The following is an 18,157-nucleotide window of genomic DNA, read 5'->3' as shown; positions in this document are numbered from 1 at the left end:
CCTGGTGTTGGCCAGCCCTCCTGTTTTGGAATTGGTTAAGCTCCCCTTTATAAACTGGGATGAGCATGTGCAAATTCTGTTTGGCTGTAGTTTTAGTTTGGAGAGGATTGGAGTTTTTGTGCTGGTGTGATCCCAGTAGGCCCTATTACAGCCTGCAAAAATGAGATACCGGGAACAGCTCCCCAGTGCAGTTATATCCTTTTTGAGATGCGGTGACCAGAACTGCACACAGTATTCAAGGAGCGGTCTCACCATGAAGTGATACAGAGGCATTATGACATCTTTCGTTTTATTTTCCATTCCCTTCTTAAAAATTCCTATCATTCTGATTGCTTTTTTGATTGCCACAGCACACTGGGCCAACAATTTCAATTTCAATGATGCCTAGATCTCTTTCCTGGGTAGTAACTGCTAAGATAGAACCTAACATTGTGTAACTACAGCAAGGGTTATTTTTCCCCCAATATGCATCACTTTGTACTTGTCCACATTAAATTTCATCTGCCATTTGGAAGCCCAATCTTCCAGTCTCAAGGTCCTCCTGCAATTCATCACAATCCGCTTGAGATTTAACTACTCTGCATAATTTTGTATCATCCGCAAATTTGATCACCTCACTCGTTGTACCCCTTTCCAGATCATTTATAAATATATTAAAATGCATCGGTCCAAGTACAGATCCCCGAGGCACTCCACTGTGAAAACTGACCATTTAATTCTACTCTCTGTTTCCTGTCTTTTAACCAACTTGCAGTCCGCAAAAGGACATCACCTCCTATCCCATGACTTTTTAGTTTTCTTAGATACCTCTCATGCGGGACTTTGTCGAACGCCTTCTGAAAATCCAAATACATCACATTTTTCCTAGCTGAACTAATCAGAAAATACTTACTACTTAATATTCTCTCCTGATCAAGAAGGAATCAGCCAGAAAAGTTGGCTATAATCACTGAAGAGTACAGTAATAAGCATGGAACCTTCACTGTGGTAACGGAAATTTGTTTTCTGTCGGTATCCTCTGGTAATGCTTCCCAGTTGTGTAAAGCAGCATTATGCCATGGCAAAGTGATATCATAGTAAAACTTAATGCTCATGGGTCACTACTATTCTTAACAAAGGCAATATTCAAAGAAACAAAAAATGGATAACTTATCCAGGATATTGAGTGGGATAAATGTCCTGCTGTATATCAACAACATTATCCAGCTCAGAAGCAGGTCTAAAGTTACCCGGCTAACCTAGCCGGATATACCCGATATTTGGCTAGGTTAGCTGGATAACTCAATCCCTCCCCAAAATGCCCAAGAAATGTCCCTTTTTTATCCCACTAAATATAGCCAAGTAAGTCATTTAGATGGATAACTATTACATTATCTGTCTAAATGACTTTTGAATATGGACCTCAAAAAGTTGTTTGTTTTATTTTGTTCTCGAGCAGTTGGCTTAATAATATGTTTTTTTGGTTTTAAATAATTCTTCACCATGCTATCCACAAGTTTCAATGACATCACTCTCAAATATCAGCAAGTCACATTTTATTTATTAATGGCTCAACAGGTTAAGAGGTATGAATATGTGGGATGTTGGGCAATACTAGTAAAATGACCAGACACCTGCAGTACATTTGTGGAGGCATGGGGATTAGTATGCTCTCATCCATGTGCAACCTCAAAACGTATTTCCTCCAATCCAATGAAGGCGGTATGTTTGGTCTCCTGGCCTACCAAAACTGCTGCCTCTCGCTGCTGACCTGTGTGGACTGAAGAAAATCTTGCACCCTTGTGCTCCAGTCTACTATCTGATGGCTAGGTGGCCATTCTAATCTCCTGGCTCCCTTCTAGGCAAGTAGCACCTGAAACCATGCAGATGTACACCTAAGCATGATGCACTGGCGTGGTAGCATGCACAAGTATAACCCACTGGTCCCTGACAGATGCCACTGCTAGGGACCTAAGCACATTAAATGTATCTATATTTTTTTAACATGTAGACAGATGGACTCAGGACCAGTGGGTTATGCACCTCTGCCAGCAGATGGAGACAGAGCAAGCTCATGTCACAGTATATATAACTCCTGCAGCAACATCAGCCCACTAGTATTCTCCAACTCCAGCAGATGGTGGGCATGCATCTCCCTATGGAGATTGCTTCATATTTTAGAAGGAAAATTAAAAAAAAAAAAATCCTGCTGTCCTGTGGTGATACCAAATGGTCCCTCCCCCAGTTGAGAATTCCTGAGGTGATTTCCATGGTCCCTCAGATGTGTGTCTTGGTTTGGAAGCTGGTTTTCTGCCGGCATGGACTTAGCTGATTGTACAGCTTAAGGGCAGCGTGTGCAGGAAGCCGAGCATAGCAGTGACAGCAGATACCCTCTCCCTCCGCAGCCGGAGACCATTTTGTACTCAGCCGGAAAGGGCTGAGCTCAGGTAAATTTAAAAAAAAAAAAAAAAAGGTCAGAGACAGTGTAGAGGGGTTTGTAGGACTTCCTCTAGTCTCCGTGCTCAGCGCGCCATTCAGACATTTATTCCTGCTCCCATGGGGATTAAGAAAACTGGGAAGCCTGGAGGGTTGAGCAACTCGTGGTAGGCCACAGCGGCGTTTTCGCATGCTTCTGTGCACATTTGACTTCCCTCTACAAGAATTTCTGTGTGCGCAATGCGTCCGGCTCTGCATATGAATTGTGCACTCAGTTTTGGGGCACTTTCTGTGCGCACATTTTTTTTAAGCGTATCGGTGGTGCGCCCAGATTTTGGCACCCAGTTTGCATGTTTGTTATTTGTGGCAAATAAATTTGGGGTGCTTAACTTTTGTGCGCATAAAATTTGTGTATTTGACATTTTTCAGCGCGAGCCAGCTGGACGCACATTCTCAGTTGACTGTCGAACTAATGGCGCCGATGAACAAAAAATTCTCCCTCTGTGCTGCCTGTCATATTCGGGCATCTCAGCCTGGAGTGCCCTCTAACATGTGTCAGCACTACTTAGAGACTCAGGGAGAATTATCTTCCTCTGATTTTGCTAAGCCTGGTTCTTCCCAGCCTAATGATAGTCTGGCTAAAGATTTCTCTGGAGGTACACCGGACCTTGGAACTCCCTTGATTGGTTCCTCCGCAGAAGATGGCAGCTCAGTGGGCCCCGTTCCAGTACCTTCTTGTTCTGGCCTGGATCCTTCTGCCTTTTCTTGGGTAGAGTTTTTTCAATGATTGCAATCCTTTCTTCAGGTGCAGTCCTCAGCTCTTACCAATCCTGTCAGGTCGGATCTTCAGCCGGGGGCCCCTCCCTCTATGTTGAAGCATTGAAGCACGCCTCAGTTAAGTGCGGGTATTTCCGACAGGAACCCAGATGGCACTGATGATGATGGTCCAATATAGTTCCAGTCCCTGGAAGATGGGAAAATTCCTCCGGGACTGGAACCATATTGGACCAAGTTGCAGTTCTTTCATGGAGATGAACTGCCAGCCCTGATTTCCCAGACCTTGAAGATGCTGGGAGTACCTGGGGCAGATTCCATGTCTGAGCCAAAGAAGAATTCCATTTTGGTTTCCTTGCATAAAGCCTCTTGTTTTTTTCCCTGCTATGGAAGACATTCAAGAATTGATTGATCTTGAATGAGACGTTCTGGAGGCAAATTTCAAAGGAGTCGGACATTGGAAGGGCCGTATCCCCTGGATTCAGCGGTGAGAGTGCATTTGCGTTTTCTGAAAGTGGATGCACTGGTCTGTGCCATCTCTAAGCAGACAACTATTCCCGTGTAGGGAGGAACCACCTTAAAGGATGTGCATGATAGCAAAATTGAGGCCATTCTCAAACAAGCATTTGAGGCAGTGGCAATGACATTGCAGATAGCTTCCTGTTGTGCCCTGGTAGCTAGTTCTTGACTGCTTCTCTCTCAGGAGGTTGATGATTCGAGGGTGAACTCCAGAGCAGTTATGGAACCCACCTCCATCTTTTTAGCAGATGTAGGCTGTGATTTGGTTTGTATCTCGGCTAGGAAAGTGGTTTCAGTAATAGTGACCAGAAGTCAATTATGGCTATGTAATTCGTCGGCTGACGCAACCTCCAAAGCTAATTTTATGAAGTTGCCCTTTAAAGGTTCCCTCTTGTTCGGGTGCAAATTGAAGAAACTGGCCAATAAGTGGGGCAAATCCCCGGTTCCTCAGTTGCTGGAGGATAAGAAGCAGTTGCAGCACCCCTTTGGAATGAGGGGTCATCTTAGGAGTTCCAAGCAGTTTCATCCCTACAGAGGGTCAACCTTTCAGAGGACTCGACCTTTCAGCAGGTCTGTCTTTTCGTCCCAGAAAACTCAAGAGAGGCGCGGGCTCTGGTGGCAGATCCTCCTGAGCCTCACAATGAAGGTTTTCTGACCCACCCCTGGAGACAAGAGATAGGGGGATGTCTCTCTCTCTCTTTTATCTGAGGTGGGTCGAAATCACATTGGATCAGTGGGTCCTGGAGGTGATTCGAGAAGGATATATGTTGGAATTTCGGAGTGTTCCTCAGGACATGTTCTCCTTGCCACTCCCTGCGGAAGAAGCAGGCAGTGGAATCTACTCTGTCAAGGTTCCTTAGTCTGAGGGCTGTGGTTCCAGTGCCTACATCTCAGGAAAGTACGAGGCAATATTCCATGTACTTTGTTGCATCCAAGGAAGGCTCCTTTCATCCCATTCTGGATCTCAAAGTCATTTGCGAGTGACACATTTTTGCATGGAAACTTTGTGCTCGATGAGAATGGCCATGCAGTTGGAGGAATATCTGACCTCTCTGGATCTGTCCAAGGCCTGCCTCCATATTCCCATGCAGTTGGAGCACCGTTTTCTGCGTTTCGCGGTGCTGGGGCACCATTATCAGTTTCGGGCTATGCCTTTTGGTCTAGCCACCGCTCCCAGAATGTTTTTCAAGGTTATGGTGGTGGTGGCAGCAGAGTTGAGAAAAAATGGGATTTTAGTACATCCGTATTTGTATGACTGGCTGGCTCAAGCCAACTCTCTGAAAGAGAGCTGCCTGGTGACCAGCAAGTTGATCTCCTTGTTGCAGGAACTTGGTTGGGTAGTGAACCTACCCAAGAGCAATCTTCAGCCTTCTCAGTCATTGGAGTACCTGGGTGTTCAGTTCAACACGAGGCAGGGCAAAGCTTTCCTGCCAGAAGTTCGGATTCAGTAGTTGATGTCGCAGGTGCGACTTTTGGTGAACACTATATGCCCAACAGTGTAGTCCTATCTTCAGGTACTCTGTTTGATGGTGGCAACCCTGGAAATGGTGCCATAGGCAAGAGCGCATATGCGTCCTCTTCAGCGTTCCCTGCTATCTTGTTGGAAGCCACAGTCGCAGGACTATTTGGTTCGGCTCCACTTGCTGATGGAAATCTGCTGTCATCTACAGTGGTAGTTGCAGAAGGATCATCTGGGAAAGGGAGATTCCCTGACATTGCAAGACAGGTTGATACTCACGATAGATGCAAGTCTCCAGAGTTGAAGAGCACACAGTCAGGAATTAAAGGTGCAAGGTCACTGGAACACAGGAAGAGCCTCTCTGGAACATCAATCGCCTGGAAGTCCGGGTGGTCTGGTTGGTGTGCTTGTAGTTGAGCAACAGACTGCAGGGTCAAGCAGTCTGAATGTTGAACTTCGTAATGACAGTGGCTTACATCAATCGGCAGGGAGGAACTAAGCGCCAGCAAGTGTCGCTGAGAATAGACCAACTTATGGAATGGGAAGAAGGGCATCTCCAGGTGATCTTGGCCTCTCACATTGCAGGAAAAAACAATGTAAGAGCAGACATTCTCAACCGGGAGAGTATGGATCAGGGAGACTGGGTGATGTCAGATGAGGCATTTTAGCTGATAGTTGATCACTGGGGCCTTCTGTTCCTAGACCTGTTGGCGATTTCTCACAATGTGAAAGTTCCTCACTTCTTAAGTCATAGGAGAGGTTTGAAATCCTTGGGTATTGATGCTCTCATACAAGTCTGGCTGGAAGACAAGCTGCTATAGGCCTTTTCCATGAGGCCCATGATGGGCAGAATAGTTCGCAGGATCAAAGGTCACAGGGGGATGGAGCTTCTGGTGGCACTGGATTGGCCCAGAAAACTTTGGTATGCGGATCTGCGAAGACTCATGGTAGAGACTTCCTTTCATTTTCTGCCAATCAAGAATCTGTTCAGGAAGATCCTATGGTATGGCCCTTGAAAGGGCTTGCTTGTTGAAGCATGATTATTCTTCTGCAGTGATTGCCACCTTGCTACGAGCTCAGAAGTTCTTCACTTCCTTAACCTACGTGTGAGTTTGGAGAGTGTTTGAGGATTGATGTGAGGATCGAGGTGTATTTGGATTTTCAGAACACGTTTGACAAAGTCCCTCATGAGAGGCTTCTAAGAAAACTAAAAAGTCATGGGATAGAAGGCGATGTCCTTTCGTGGATTACAAACTGGTTAAAAGACAGGAAACAGAGGGAAGGATTAAATGGTCAATTTTCTCAGTGGAAAAGGGTAGACAGTGGAGTGCCTCAGGGATCTGTACTTGGACCAGTGCTTTTCAATATATATATAAATGATCTGGAAAGAAATAAGACGAGTGAGATTATCAAATTTGCGGATGACAGAAAATTATTCAGAGTAGTTAAATCACAAGCGGATTGTGATACATTACAGGAGGACCTTGGAAGACTGGAAGATTGGGCATCCAAATGGCAGATGAAATTTAATGTGGACAAATGCAAGGTGTTGCATATAGGGAAAAATAAAGCTTGCTGTAGTTACACGATGTTAGGTTCCATATTAGGAGCTACCACCCAGGAAAAAGATCTAGGTATCATAGTGGATAATAGAGATGTGAATCGTGTCCTCGATCGTCTTAACGATCGATTTCGGCTGGGAGGGGGAGGGAATCGTATCGTCGCCGTTTGGGTGTTTAGAGTATCGTGAAAATCGTTAAAATCGTGAACCGGCACACTAAAACCCCCTAAAACCCACCCCCGACCCTTTAAATTAAATCCCCCACCCTCCCGAACCCCCCCCCAAATGCCTTAAATTACCTGGGGGTCCAGCGGCGGTCCGTAGCCAAATCGGGGGAAGGGGGAGGGCAGGAAAACCGGCACACTAAAACACCCTAAAACCCACCCCCGACCCTTTAAATTAAATCCCCCACCCTCCCGAACTCCCCCCAAATGCCTTAAATTACCTGGGGGTCCAGCGGCGGTCCGGAACGGTCTCCTGCAATTGAATCGTGTTGTCTTCAGCCGGCGCCATTCTGCGCCGCCATTTTGCAAAATGGCGGCGCAAAATGGCGGCGGCCATAGACCAACATGATTCGACTGCAGGAGGTTCCGGACCCCGGCTGAACGACCTCCTGCAGTCGATCTCCTGCCGGTGCCATTTTCCGTACGGAAAACGATTCACGGCAGGAAATCACTCCCGGACCCCCGCTGGACCCCCAGGGACTTTTGGCCAGCTTGGGGGGGCCTCCTGACCCCCACAAGACTTGCCAAAAGTCCAGCGGAGGTCCGGAACGACCTCCTGCAGTCGAATCGTGTTGGTCTATGGCCGCCGCCATTTTGCGCCGCCATTTTGCAAAATGGCGGCGCAGAATGGCGCCGGCTGAAGACAACACGATTCAATTGCAGGAGGCGTTCCGGACCGCCGCTGGACCCCCAGGTAATTTAAGGCATTTGGGGGGGGGTTCGGGAGGGTGGGGGATTTAATTTAAAGGGTCGGGGGTGGGTTTTAGGGTGTTTTAGTGTGCCGGTTTTCCTGCCCTCCCCCTTCCCCCAATTTACAATTTTTTGATGATAAATCGGGGGAATTGGTATTGTATCGTGGCCCTAACGATTTTTGACGATTTAAAATATATCGGACGATATTTTAAATCGTCAAAAAACGATTCACATCCCTAGTGGATAATACTTTAAAATCGTCGGCTCAGTGTGCTGCAGCAGTCAAAAAAGCAAACAGAATGTTAGGAATTATTAGGAAGGGAATGTTTAATAAAACGGAAAATGTCATAATGCCTCATCTCAAAAAACATATAGTTGCGATGGAGAAGGTACAGAGAAGGGCAACCAAAATGATAAAGGCGATGGAACAGCTCCCCTATGAGGAAAGGCTGAAGAAGTTAGGGCTGTTCATTTTGGAGAAGAGACGGCTGAGGGGGGATATGATAGAGGTCTTTAAGATCATGAGAGGTCTTGAATGTGTAGATGTGAATCGGTTATTTACACTTTCGAATAATAGAAGGATTAGGGGGCATTCTATGAAGTTAGCAAGTAGCACATTTAAGACTAATCAAAGAAAATTCTTTTTCACTCAACGCACAATAAAGCTCTGGAATTTGTTGCCAGAGGATGTGGCTAGTGCAGTTAGTGTAGCTGGGTTCAAAAAAGGTTTGGATAAGTTCTTGGAGGAGAAGTCCATTAACTGCTATTAATCAAGTTTACTTAGGGAATAGCCACTGCTATTAATTGCATCAGTAGCATGGGATCTTCTTAGTGTTTGGGTAATTGCCAGGGTCTTGTGGCCTGGTTTGGCCTCTGTGTTGCAGTCTGGGAATCTGCAGTCCAGGTGTGAACCCTTGAGCCGAACTACCCTGATATCAGAGTAGGTCGGGAGGCGGAGCCACAGGCACAGGTCTTCACCCGGGAACCAGGAACCCCCCAGGAGGAGCCCGTAGGGTCCTTGAACCTTGGGACTTAGGAGCACAGTAACAGTCTCTATAGGAAAGGCCCGGGCAAGAGTCTCTAGCCCGGGCAAGAGTCTCTAGCCTGCTGAACAAAGCAGTCAGTGAGCAGGCCTGGGGTCTGTGATAAGCCGCGGAGCGGAACAGACAGGTAACAGGAACAGAGTCTGTAGCGTATCGTAGACTGTGACCAGCTGAAGGTAGGGCTGGAGTCAGTAGCGTGTAATAGAGCCGGACTGGGCAGTGAGTAGAACGAAGACAAACCCAAGTCAGGCTAGCAGCCAGTAGAAGCAGTCTTAGATGCAGGCAAAAGGTCGGAGGTTGGCGGCAAGCAGGAACGGAGTCGAGCACCAGCTGAAGTCAATGGCGGGCGGCAGGCAGAGCGGAATCAGGAACAAGCTGAGGTCAGTGGCAGGCGGCAGGCAGAACGGAGTCAGGAACAAGCTGAGGTCAACCGGAAAGCAGAACAGCAGAAGCGCAACTAAGAACTACTAACAGTAGTGACCCTCGTTGCAAGGCAATGAGAAGGCAGATGAACGCCGGTTAAATCAGGCTTGGGGCGTGGCATGGTTAACTCAGGCGGGGCCAGACTTCCGGTGACCGTGTGTCCATAATGCGCATCCTCGCGCGCGCGCGCGCGTGGCAGCAGCGAGATGACTCAGCAATGGCGGACGCCCCGAAGGCCCAGCGGAGCCGCGGGAGCGGCGTTCCCCCCATCGGAGGTGAGCCCTGAGCACAGTAGATAGAGGGGAAGCGGTGGAGACCGCAACAGTACCCCCCCCTTTACGGCCCCTCTTGAGCAGACCCGGTTTCTCTGGATGGTCCCGGTGGAACTGGTGCAAGAGATCTTTGTCTAGAATATTACGGCTAGGCTCCCAGGTGTTATCTTCGTCACCACAACCTTCCCAGCCCAGTAGATACTCCCATCTGCGATTGTGAAATCGGATGTCCAGGACGTCCCGTACTTGGTATGTAGGATCATCATCAACGGTTGTGGCCGCGGGATCCGGAGGTGTACGGTGATTCCGGGAGAGGACCACAGGCTTGAGCAGCGAGGCGTGAAACACGTTGTGTACTCTGAAGGAAGAGTGTAGCCGAAGCCGGTACGATACCAATCCCACTTGTTCAGCCACTCGAAACGGACCGCAGAACTTTGGTGCAAATCTTCGTGAGGGAAGGCGAAGGTGCAAATTCTTCGTACTTAGCCAGACTCTATCCCCCGGCTGGAATGTGGGAGCTGGCCGGCGATGGTGATCGGCCATCTGCTTAGCCCTCGCGGCCGCACGGAGAAGCTGTTTTCGTGTCATGTGCCACAAAGCCTGGAGTTGCTGGGCCGTTACTTGAACAGCAGGTGAGGCACTGGGAGCCTCTAGCGGAAGCGGTGGTCGTAACGGTTTACCATATACCAGATGAAACGGAGATTTGCCTGTGGCAGCATGGACCTGGTTGTTATATGCAAATTCGGCCCAGGGCAAGAGCTCAGACCAATTGTCTTGCTTCTCATTAATGAACGCCCTGAGGTAGGCTTTTAGAGTCCTGTTCATTCTCTCGGTCTGTCCGTTGCTTTGAGGATGAAAGGCTGTGGAGAAACTAAGCTTAACCCGAAAGCATTTACAGAGGGCTCTCCAGTAGCGTGCCACAAACTGCGAGCCTCTGTCTGAAACGATATCTTGAGGGAGGCCATGAAGTCTGAACACATGTTGGGCGAACAGGTGGGCCAACTCGGGTGCAGAGGGAAGCTTAGGCAGGGGAACCAAATGGACCATTTTTGAGAACCGGTCAACCGTGACCCAGACGACCGTATGTCCCTGGGAAGGAGGCAGATCGACTATGAAGTATGTAGCTATATGGGTCCATGGTTCAGTGGGAACCGGAAGCAGGTGCAGGAGACCATATGGGGAGCCAGAGTTGGGTTTCTGGCGAGCACAGGTAGGGCAAGAAACCACATACGAGGAGACGTCACGCCGGATGTTGGGCCACCAGTAATACCGGTTAACAAGCTCCAGGGTCCTCTCTCGTCCAGCGTGTCCTCCGACCAAGGAGTCGTGGGCCCAATGTAATGCAGTCAAACGGTCCCGGCGCGAGAGCACCGTCCGATCCTGTGAGAGGATGGTCATAGCAGAGAGACAAACCTTAGCGGGGTCCAAGATGAATTGGGGTGGCTCAATGTCTCCTCGGCACAGGAGGTGCGAGACAAGGCGTCTGCCCGGAGATTTTTAGCAGCAGGACGGTACTGTACAACAAAGTCAAAACGACTGAAGAACAAGGCCCAGCGGGCTTGGCGGGGGTTCAGTCGTTGAGCCTGGGTCAGAAATTCCAAATTCTTATGATCCGTGTAAACGGTGGTGGTGTGTAAGGAGCCTTCAAGCCACTGTCTCCATTCTTCGAAGGCGAGTTTTATCGCCAGCAACTCTTTATCCCCAATGGAATAATTACTTTTGGCGGCTGAGAACTTCCGGGAAAAGTACGAGCAAGGAAGGAGTTGTCCAGTATCAGAGTGCTGGCTGAGGACTGCTCCCACTGCGATGCTGGAGGCATCAACCTCCACGATGAACGGTCGTGAAGGGTCTGGGTGTCGGAGACAGACATCCGAAAGGAAGGCCTCCTTGAGGTCGGAGAAGGCTGCAACTGCAGCATCTGGCCAGTGCTTAACATCTGCTCCTTTTCGGGTCAAGGCTGTAAGGGGAGCCACACGGTGAGAGTAACGTGGAATAAAATGTCTATAAAAGTTCGCAAAGCCCAGGAAGCGCTGGAGGGCTTTGAGACCCGTGGGCTGAGGCCATTTTGTAATGGCGGCTACCTTTTCTGGGTCCATACAAAAGCCAGCCGCTGAGATAATATATCCCAGGAAAGGTAGGGATTCGGCTTCAAAAAACGCATTTCTCAAGCTTGGCATATAGATGATTGGCCCGGAGGGCCTGAAGAACCTGGCAAACATGGTGGCGGTGAGAGTCTATGTCTTTGGAGTATATGAGGACATCATCCAAGTAGACTATTACGTGGGAATTGAGCATCTCTCGAAGCACCTCGTTCATGAGGTGCTGGAAGACGGCGGGGGCATTACAAAGCCCAAAGGGCATCACGAGATACTCGTAATGCCCATCACGTGTGTTAAATGTCGTCTTCCACTCGTCTCCTGGGCGAATATGGACGAGGTTATAGGCCCCTCTCAGGTCCCACTTGGTAAAGATGCGAGCCCCTTGGAGACGGTCCAATAGTTCCGGGATGAGCGGCAAAGGATAGCGGTCTCGCTTGGTAATAGCGTTGAGACCACGATAGTCAATACACAGTCGTAGTGAACCATCCTTTTTGCCCACGAAAAAGAATCCAGCACCTGCCGGGGACCGGGATGGACGAATAAATCCCTTGGCTAGGTTCTCGGAGATGTACTGGGACATCGCCTTAGTCTCTGGCAGAGAGAGAGGATATACACGGCCACGAGGCGGTGTGGTACCAGGAACCAGATCAATGGGACAGTCAAATGGTCTGTGTTCAGGGAGAATCTCCACCATATCTTTGGAAAAGACGTCTTGAAAACTTTGGTAGGCCTCTGGCAGGAGATGCGAGGAACAGAGATGCAGAGAGTTGGGAGGACGAGGAAGACGTAAACATTGGTCAAAGCAGGCAGAACCCCAGCTAACAAGCTGGAAGTCATCCCATCTGATGACGGGGGAGTGTTGACAGAGCCACGGGAGTCCCAGCACCAATGGATGCACGGCTCGTTCCAGGATGAGTAGGGAAATCTCCTCGGAGTGAAATAGACCTGTCTGCAAAGTCACTGGTCTCGTGGAGCGAGAGATAACTCCAGGCAGCAAGGTCCCTCGGATCGAAGAGATGCGTAGAGGAGGATTCCTCGGTTCTGTAGGCAGGCCCAGTTGTTTCACCAGCTCGGCCACAATAAAGTTCCCCTCAGCCCCAGAATCGATAAAGGCCCGAATCTGGATCTCCCCACCGGGGTATTTGAGGGTTACAGGCAAGGTGCAGAGAGGAGCGGATCCGGTAGCGCCTAGGTGTAGCTCCTCGGTATAACCTAGGCACGGCCGTTTCCCGGACGCTCAGTGCATGATGACAGGAAATGTCCTTTACCTCCACAATATAGGCAGAGGCCTAGAGAGCCCCGACGGCTCCTCTCTTCCGGAGTAAGTGGTGACCTGCCCAGCTGCATAGGTTCAGAAGCAGGGCTGGCAGCAGGAGAAGTCCTTTGCAGAGGAGGCCTGGAGGAGACGTGTAGGCGTGGCTGACTCCTATTAGCCAACCGAGTCTCTCTGTCACGCTGTTGAAGACGGCGGTCAACCTTGCCTGCAATGTCCATCAAGTCATTCAACTCCTCAGGAATCTCTCGTCCTGCCAGTTCATCTTTAATCCGGCCAGCCAAGCCTTCAAGAAAGATCCCTTTTAGGCAATCATCCTGCCAAGCCAGTTCCATGGCCAGGGTCCGAAAGTTGATAATGTACTCCGCTACCGGACGCGTGCCCTGTCGGAGATGCAGGAGTTCTGAAGCCGCCATGGACTGGCGTACTGGGTCATCAAAGGCCAGGCGAAACTGAAGAAGGAATTCCTGAAGATTCTGTAGCAGTGGATCGGCGCGTTCCCACAAGGGTGAAGCCCATTCAAGCGCCTTGCCATCCAGTAAAGAAAAAATATAGGCCACTTTAGCCACTTCAGTGGGAAACTGGGATGGTAACAGAGTGAACCGTACTTGACACTGGTTCAGAAACCCACAGCAGGACTTACTGTCCCCAGCGTACCTGCTAGAAGCTGGCAACTGTGTATTGGGAACAGCGAGTGGTACAGAAGGCCCTTGGCGAGTAGAAGCTTCTAGATGGGAGACCAATTGGTCCACAGTGGCAGCGAGAGTATCAATACAATGTTGCTGCTGTTGAAGGCGCTGCGCCATTCCAGGGATAGACTGCAGGCTGGGAGACTCCGCCGAGTCCATGGCCTTGCAAACTGTTGCAGTCTGGGAATCTGCAGTCCAGGTGTGAACCCTTGAGCCGAACTACCCTGATATCAGAGTAGGTCGGGAGGCGGAGCCACAGGCACAGGTCTTCACTCGGGAACCAGGAACCCCCCAGGAGGAGCCCGTAGGGTCCTAGAACCTTGGGACTTAGGAGCACAGTAACAGTCTCTATAGGAAAGGCCCGGGCAAGAGTAAGCCACAGCAGGAAGCAGGAAGGCCCGGCAAGAGCGGGGCAATCAGATAGAGTCTCTAGCCTGCTGGACAAAGCAGTCAGTGAGCAGGCCCGGGGTCTGTGGTAAGCCGCGGAGCGGAACAGACAGGTAACAGGAACAGAGTCTGTAGTGTATCGTAGACTGTGACCAGCTGAAGGCAGGGCTGGAGTCAGTAGCGTGTAATAGAGCCAGACTGGGCAGTGAGTAGAACGAAGACAAACCCAAGTCAGGCTAGCAGCCAGTAGAAGCAGTCTCAGATGCAGGCAAAAGGTCGGAGGCTGGCGGCAAGCAGGAACGGAGTCGGGCACCAGCTGAAATCAATGGCGGGCGGCAGGCAGAGCGGAATCAGGAACAAGCTGAGGTCAGTGGCAGGCGGCAGGCAGAACGGAGTCAGGAACAAGCTGAGGTCAGTGGCAGGCGGCAGGCAGAACGGAGTCAGGAACAAGCTGAGGTCAGTGGCAGGCGGCAGGCAGAACGGAGTCAGGAACAAGCTGAGGTCAGTGGCTGGCGGTAGGCAGAACAGAGTCAGGAACAAGCTGAGGTCAGTGGCTGGCGGCAGGCAGAACGGAGTCAGGAACAAGCTGAGGTCAGTGGCAGGCGGCAGGCAGAACGGAGTCAGGAACAAGCTGAGGTCAACCGGAAAGCAGAACAGCAGAAGCGCAACTAAAAACTACTAACAGTAGTGACCCTCGTTGCAAGGCAATGAGAAGGCAGATGAACGCCGGTTAAATCAGGCTTGGGGCGTGGCATGGTTAACCCAGGCGGGGCCAGACCTCCGGTGACCGTGAGTCCATAATGCGCGTCCGCGCGCGTGGCAGCAGCGAGATGACTCAGCAATGGCGGACGCCCCGAAGGCCCAGCGGAGCCGCGGGAGCGGCGTTCCCCCCATCGGAGGTGAGCCCTGAGCACAGTAGATAGAGGGGAAGCGGTGGAGACCGCAACACTCTGTTGGAAGCAGGATGCTGGGCTTGATGGACCCTTGGTCTGACCCAGCATGGCAATTTCTTATGTTCTTCCTCGTTCAGTGAAGATCCTGCTCATTTTGGAATTTTTGCAAGATGGGTTAAATAAGGGGTTGGCCCTTAATTCCTTGAAGGTATAGGGAGATATCATGTTTTACTACTGAATCACCAAATTGAATCAAAATAGCCAAGAAATATACAGGCCAATGTACTGACAGGCCCCAAAAGCACTGTCACAGCTCAATGGAAAAAGAAGAAACCTTACCCTGATTAAAACAAATCTAAAGGATACCTTATCAGATCTGCCTGTTTGTCGGGTCCTGTGAAAAAAAAAGCAGAGAGAATACAACTTAAGCTCATAAGCAGGTGTCAGGGACCAGCCAAGGCAGAGTCCAAAGACCCCCACCCTTGGAAGAGTGGGAAGGCAGTCTGAGACAGAGAAAAACACTCTGGCACACAGCCTGGCATACAGACGTGGACGTTCTCTCCCTGAAGAAATGGGGAGACTGAAGAAGACCTGCAACATGGGAGGCCCCCCCCCCCCCCGAAGAAATGGGGAGGGGGAAAAGACCTGCAATGCGGCAAAGACCCTCCACCCACCATGTGATTATGCATGAACTTATGCATATTTATCAGATAAAAAGTGTAAGACAGGGGGGCAAAAAAAAAAAAAAAATCGGAAAGAATGAAAGAACCCCCTGGAGGCTAGAAAGTGAGACTCAAAGTGAATCCTGAGAAAAACCCCTGAATCCAGAGAAGGAACCCTGAAAGAAAAGAAAGTAGAGCCTGAAGCAAACCAACAGCTCTGCTATCGAGGAGGGAGAAGACTAGGTCTGGCTAAGAGACCGGGACAGGAGACCAGAAAGGGGAGACACCCTGCGGAGAGTGACACGGAGTCTGAGAAGTTGAGGGGCAAGAACAAGCCCAGATATGCTGGCAAGTACCAGAGCCAGAAGCAAGTCTCCTTCCAGGACCGCCTGCCCATTCTGCCAGTACCAAGCCCAGGAAGCATGCCTCCCCCCTGCCCACATTCTCCAGACCACCAGCCAGTGTCTACTTCAGAGGTGAACAGAGGGGTATCGCCTGAAGCTAGGACCAAGGGTAAGTTAGCCATAAGGATTAATATATTTAAGCAGGCTAAGGGTTATGGCATGTGGGACACCACAAATGATACAGAACTTTCTTTAGGGAAAACTGGTGCTTAGTGGCCAGGATGTTAGAGACAGGAATTGTTATTTTCTAAATGCCTATTCCTGCCAAATCTGATAAATAAAGGTCTGTTTCTGAGGAAAGTAAATGTTGTCTTTTCCTGACGTAGGATTGTGAAGTAAGGTGGGAGGGCAATTGGAAGTGTCCTGTAGCAGACAAGTCCCTGCACCCCTAAATTTGCTTACAAAGGTACAGGTTGCAGCTCTTGACTATTTCAGAGGCCTGGTCAATGATGAACCCAAAAAGCACAAAGGAAGGCGATCTATAATAGCCGTCAGGATGAAAAGAAGAAAATAGATGCCTGTGGTCTAAAATTAAATCCTTTATTGAAGTGGAGACACAAAGGTAGCCCGACTCTGGCCGAGTTTCGCCGTTTTCAAAACGGCTGCCTCAGGGGCTTATATCAATCTTCTTAAGTTCATTGGTTGTGTACAACTTAAGGATAAAAGATGATCATATAGGGCAATGTATGATCTCTTATTTTGTTCCGTCTTGAATCGTTCGCAAACATCAATCTCCACTTGTAAAGTCAAACATCTTCGTCTTCCCTTGTGATTACCGGTTCCCTTGTGGAGTTTTAATCTGGTATTGGATTTCTTGGGGGTCCTATGTTTCAACCACTGCATAGCCTTTCTTTGTGGCTATTGACCTTGAAAACAGTGTTTCTGGTGGTGATATGTTCTGCGTGCGAATTTCTGAGCTGCAGGCCTGGTCTTGCCAGTAGTCGATTCTTCGGGTGACTCCAGGAATGATACAGCTGCGTACTGTTCCCTCTTTCTTGCTTAAAGTGATCTCAAATTTTCACTTGAACCAGTCCATTTCCTTGCTGTCCTTGGATAAAGGAAAAGATGTGGAAGAGTATCGCCTGTTGCATCCTTTGGATGTCAGGAAACATGTTGTGTGGTATCTGGAGGTTTCTAAAGCTTTCCGAAAGACGGATCGCCTATTAGTCCTTCATGGTGGAAGGAAACAGGGAGAACCAGCTTCGCAGGTTATAATAGCTTGCTGGATTAAGGAGGTAGTCACGGCCACATATGTGGAGGCTGAAAAGCCATTGCCTATTCAGGTTAGGGCTCATTCCACTAAGGCTCAGGCAGTGTCATGGACAGAGGTTAGATTGTCGTCTCCCATAGACATTTAACGAGCTGCGATGTGGTCCTCCTTACACATTTTTGCAGGTATTATCATCTAGACATGCAGCCCCGGGAGAACGCAGCCTTTGCACATGTGGTGTTGACTGGACTGTGGATAGCATTCCACCCTAGTAACGAGTACCTTGGGGACATCCCACTAGTCCTGAGTCCATTTGTCTACATGCTAGGAAAGGAGAAATTTCTACTTACCTGATAATTTTGTTTTCCTTAGTGTAGATAGATGGACTCAGCTTCCCATCCTTGGCTGTCGAATGGTTGGTTTAATGGTCCTCCTGTGGGGCTATGTGTTCTAGGAGTTTACTGGTAAGTGTTCATCCAGTCCCTAGATTGGGGCACATATGAAAATTATTTCTTACCTGCTAATTTTCGTTCCTGTAGTACCAAGGATCATTCCAGACGGTGGGTTATGTCCCCCGTCCAGCAGATGGAGTCAGAACGAAAAACGCTCAGGGGAGCGCCTTATAGCCACGCCTCCCCTGCTTCAGCTTTCAGTAAATAGAATATCCAAGCCAAATAAAGACTTGTAAACTAGAGGGATCAAGTTCTTCAAGAACTGTCGACCCAACAGGGGCCCAAACAACAAATTTAGTAACTAACAAAATGCAAAATTGTGCCAAAAAACTTGTAAACAGAACTGCGAGGAAGAAAAACAGGCCCGCAGTATAAGAAGTACAGATAAAGAGAGAATTAGAGACAGGATTAGCAGGGATGTCCCACATAGAAAAAACCCCCAAAAACAAGGGAGGGTGTCTGGAATGATCCATGGTACTACAGGAACGAAAATTAGCAGGTAAGAAATAATTTTCATTTCCCTGTACGTACCAGGATCATTCCAGACGGTGGGATGTACCAAAGCTTTCCCATCATGGGTGGGCTACGGACAGCCCTGCCCGGATAACCCTGTCTCCCAGTTGTCCTTCCGAGGACGTCTGTACGTCTAGACGATAATGTCTAGTGAAGGTGTGAATAGACTTCCAAGTGGCAGCCCTACAGATT

The 18,157-nt window shown here is 49.3% G+C and overlaps 1 protein-coding gene across 1 annotated transcript in view; it reads right to left on the bottom strand.

The window, feature by feature from the left end:
• The window catches only part of LOC115099806 (probable ATP-dependent DNA helicase HFM1), a 358,874-nt gene that overhangs the window by 306,173 nt on the left and 34,544 nt on the right, over window positions 1-18,157 (bottom strand). The gene's annotated exons all lie outside the window — the stretch shown is intronic.

This window comes from Rhinatrema bivittatum, chromosome 10 (assembly GCF_901001135.1).
Source record: "Rhinatrema bivittatum chromosome 10, aRhiBiv1.1, whole genome shotgun sequence".
Lineage (NCBI taxonomy): Eukaryota > Metazoa > Chordata > Amphibia > Gymnophiona > Rhinatrematidae > Rhinatrema > Rhinatrema bivittatum.
Note: the sequence above shows the minus strand (reverse complement) of the source record. Positions and strands in the feature narration are given on the sequence as shown.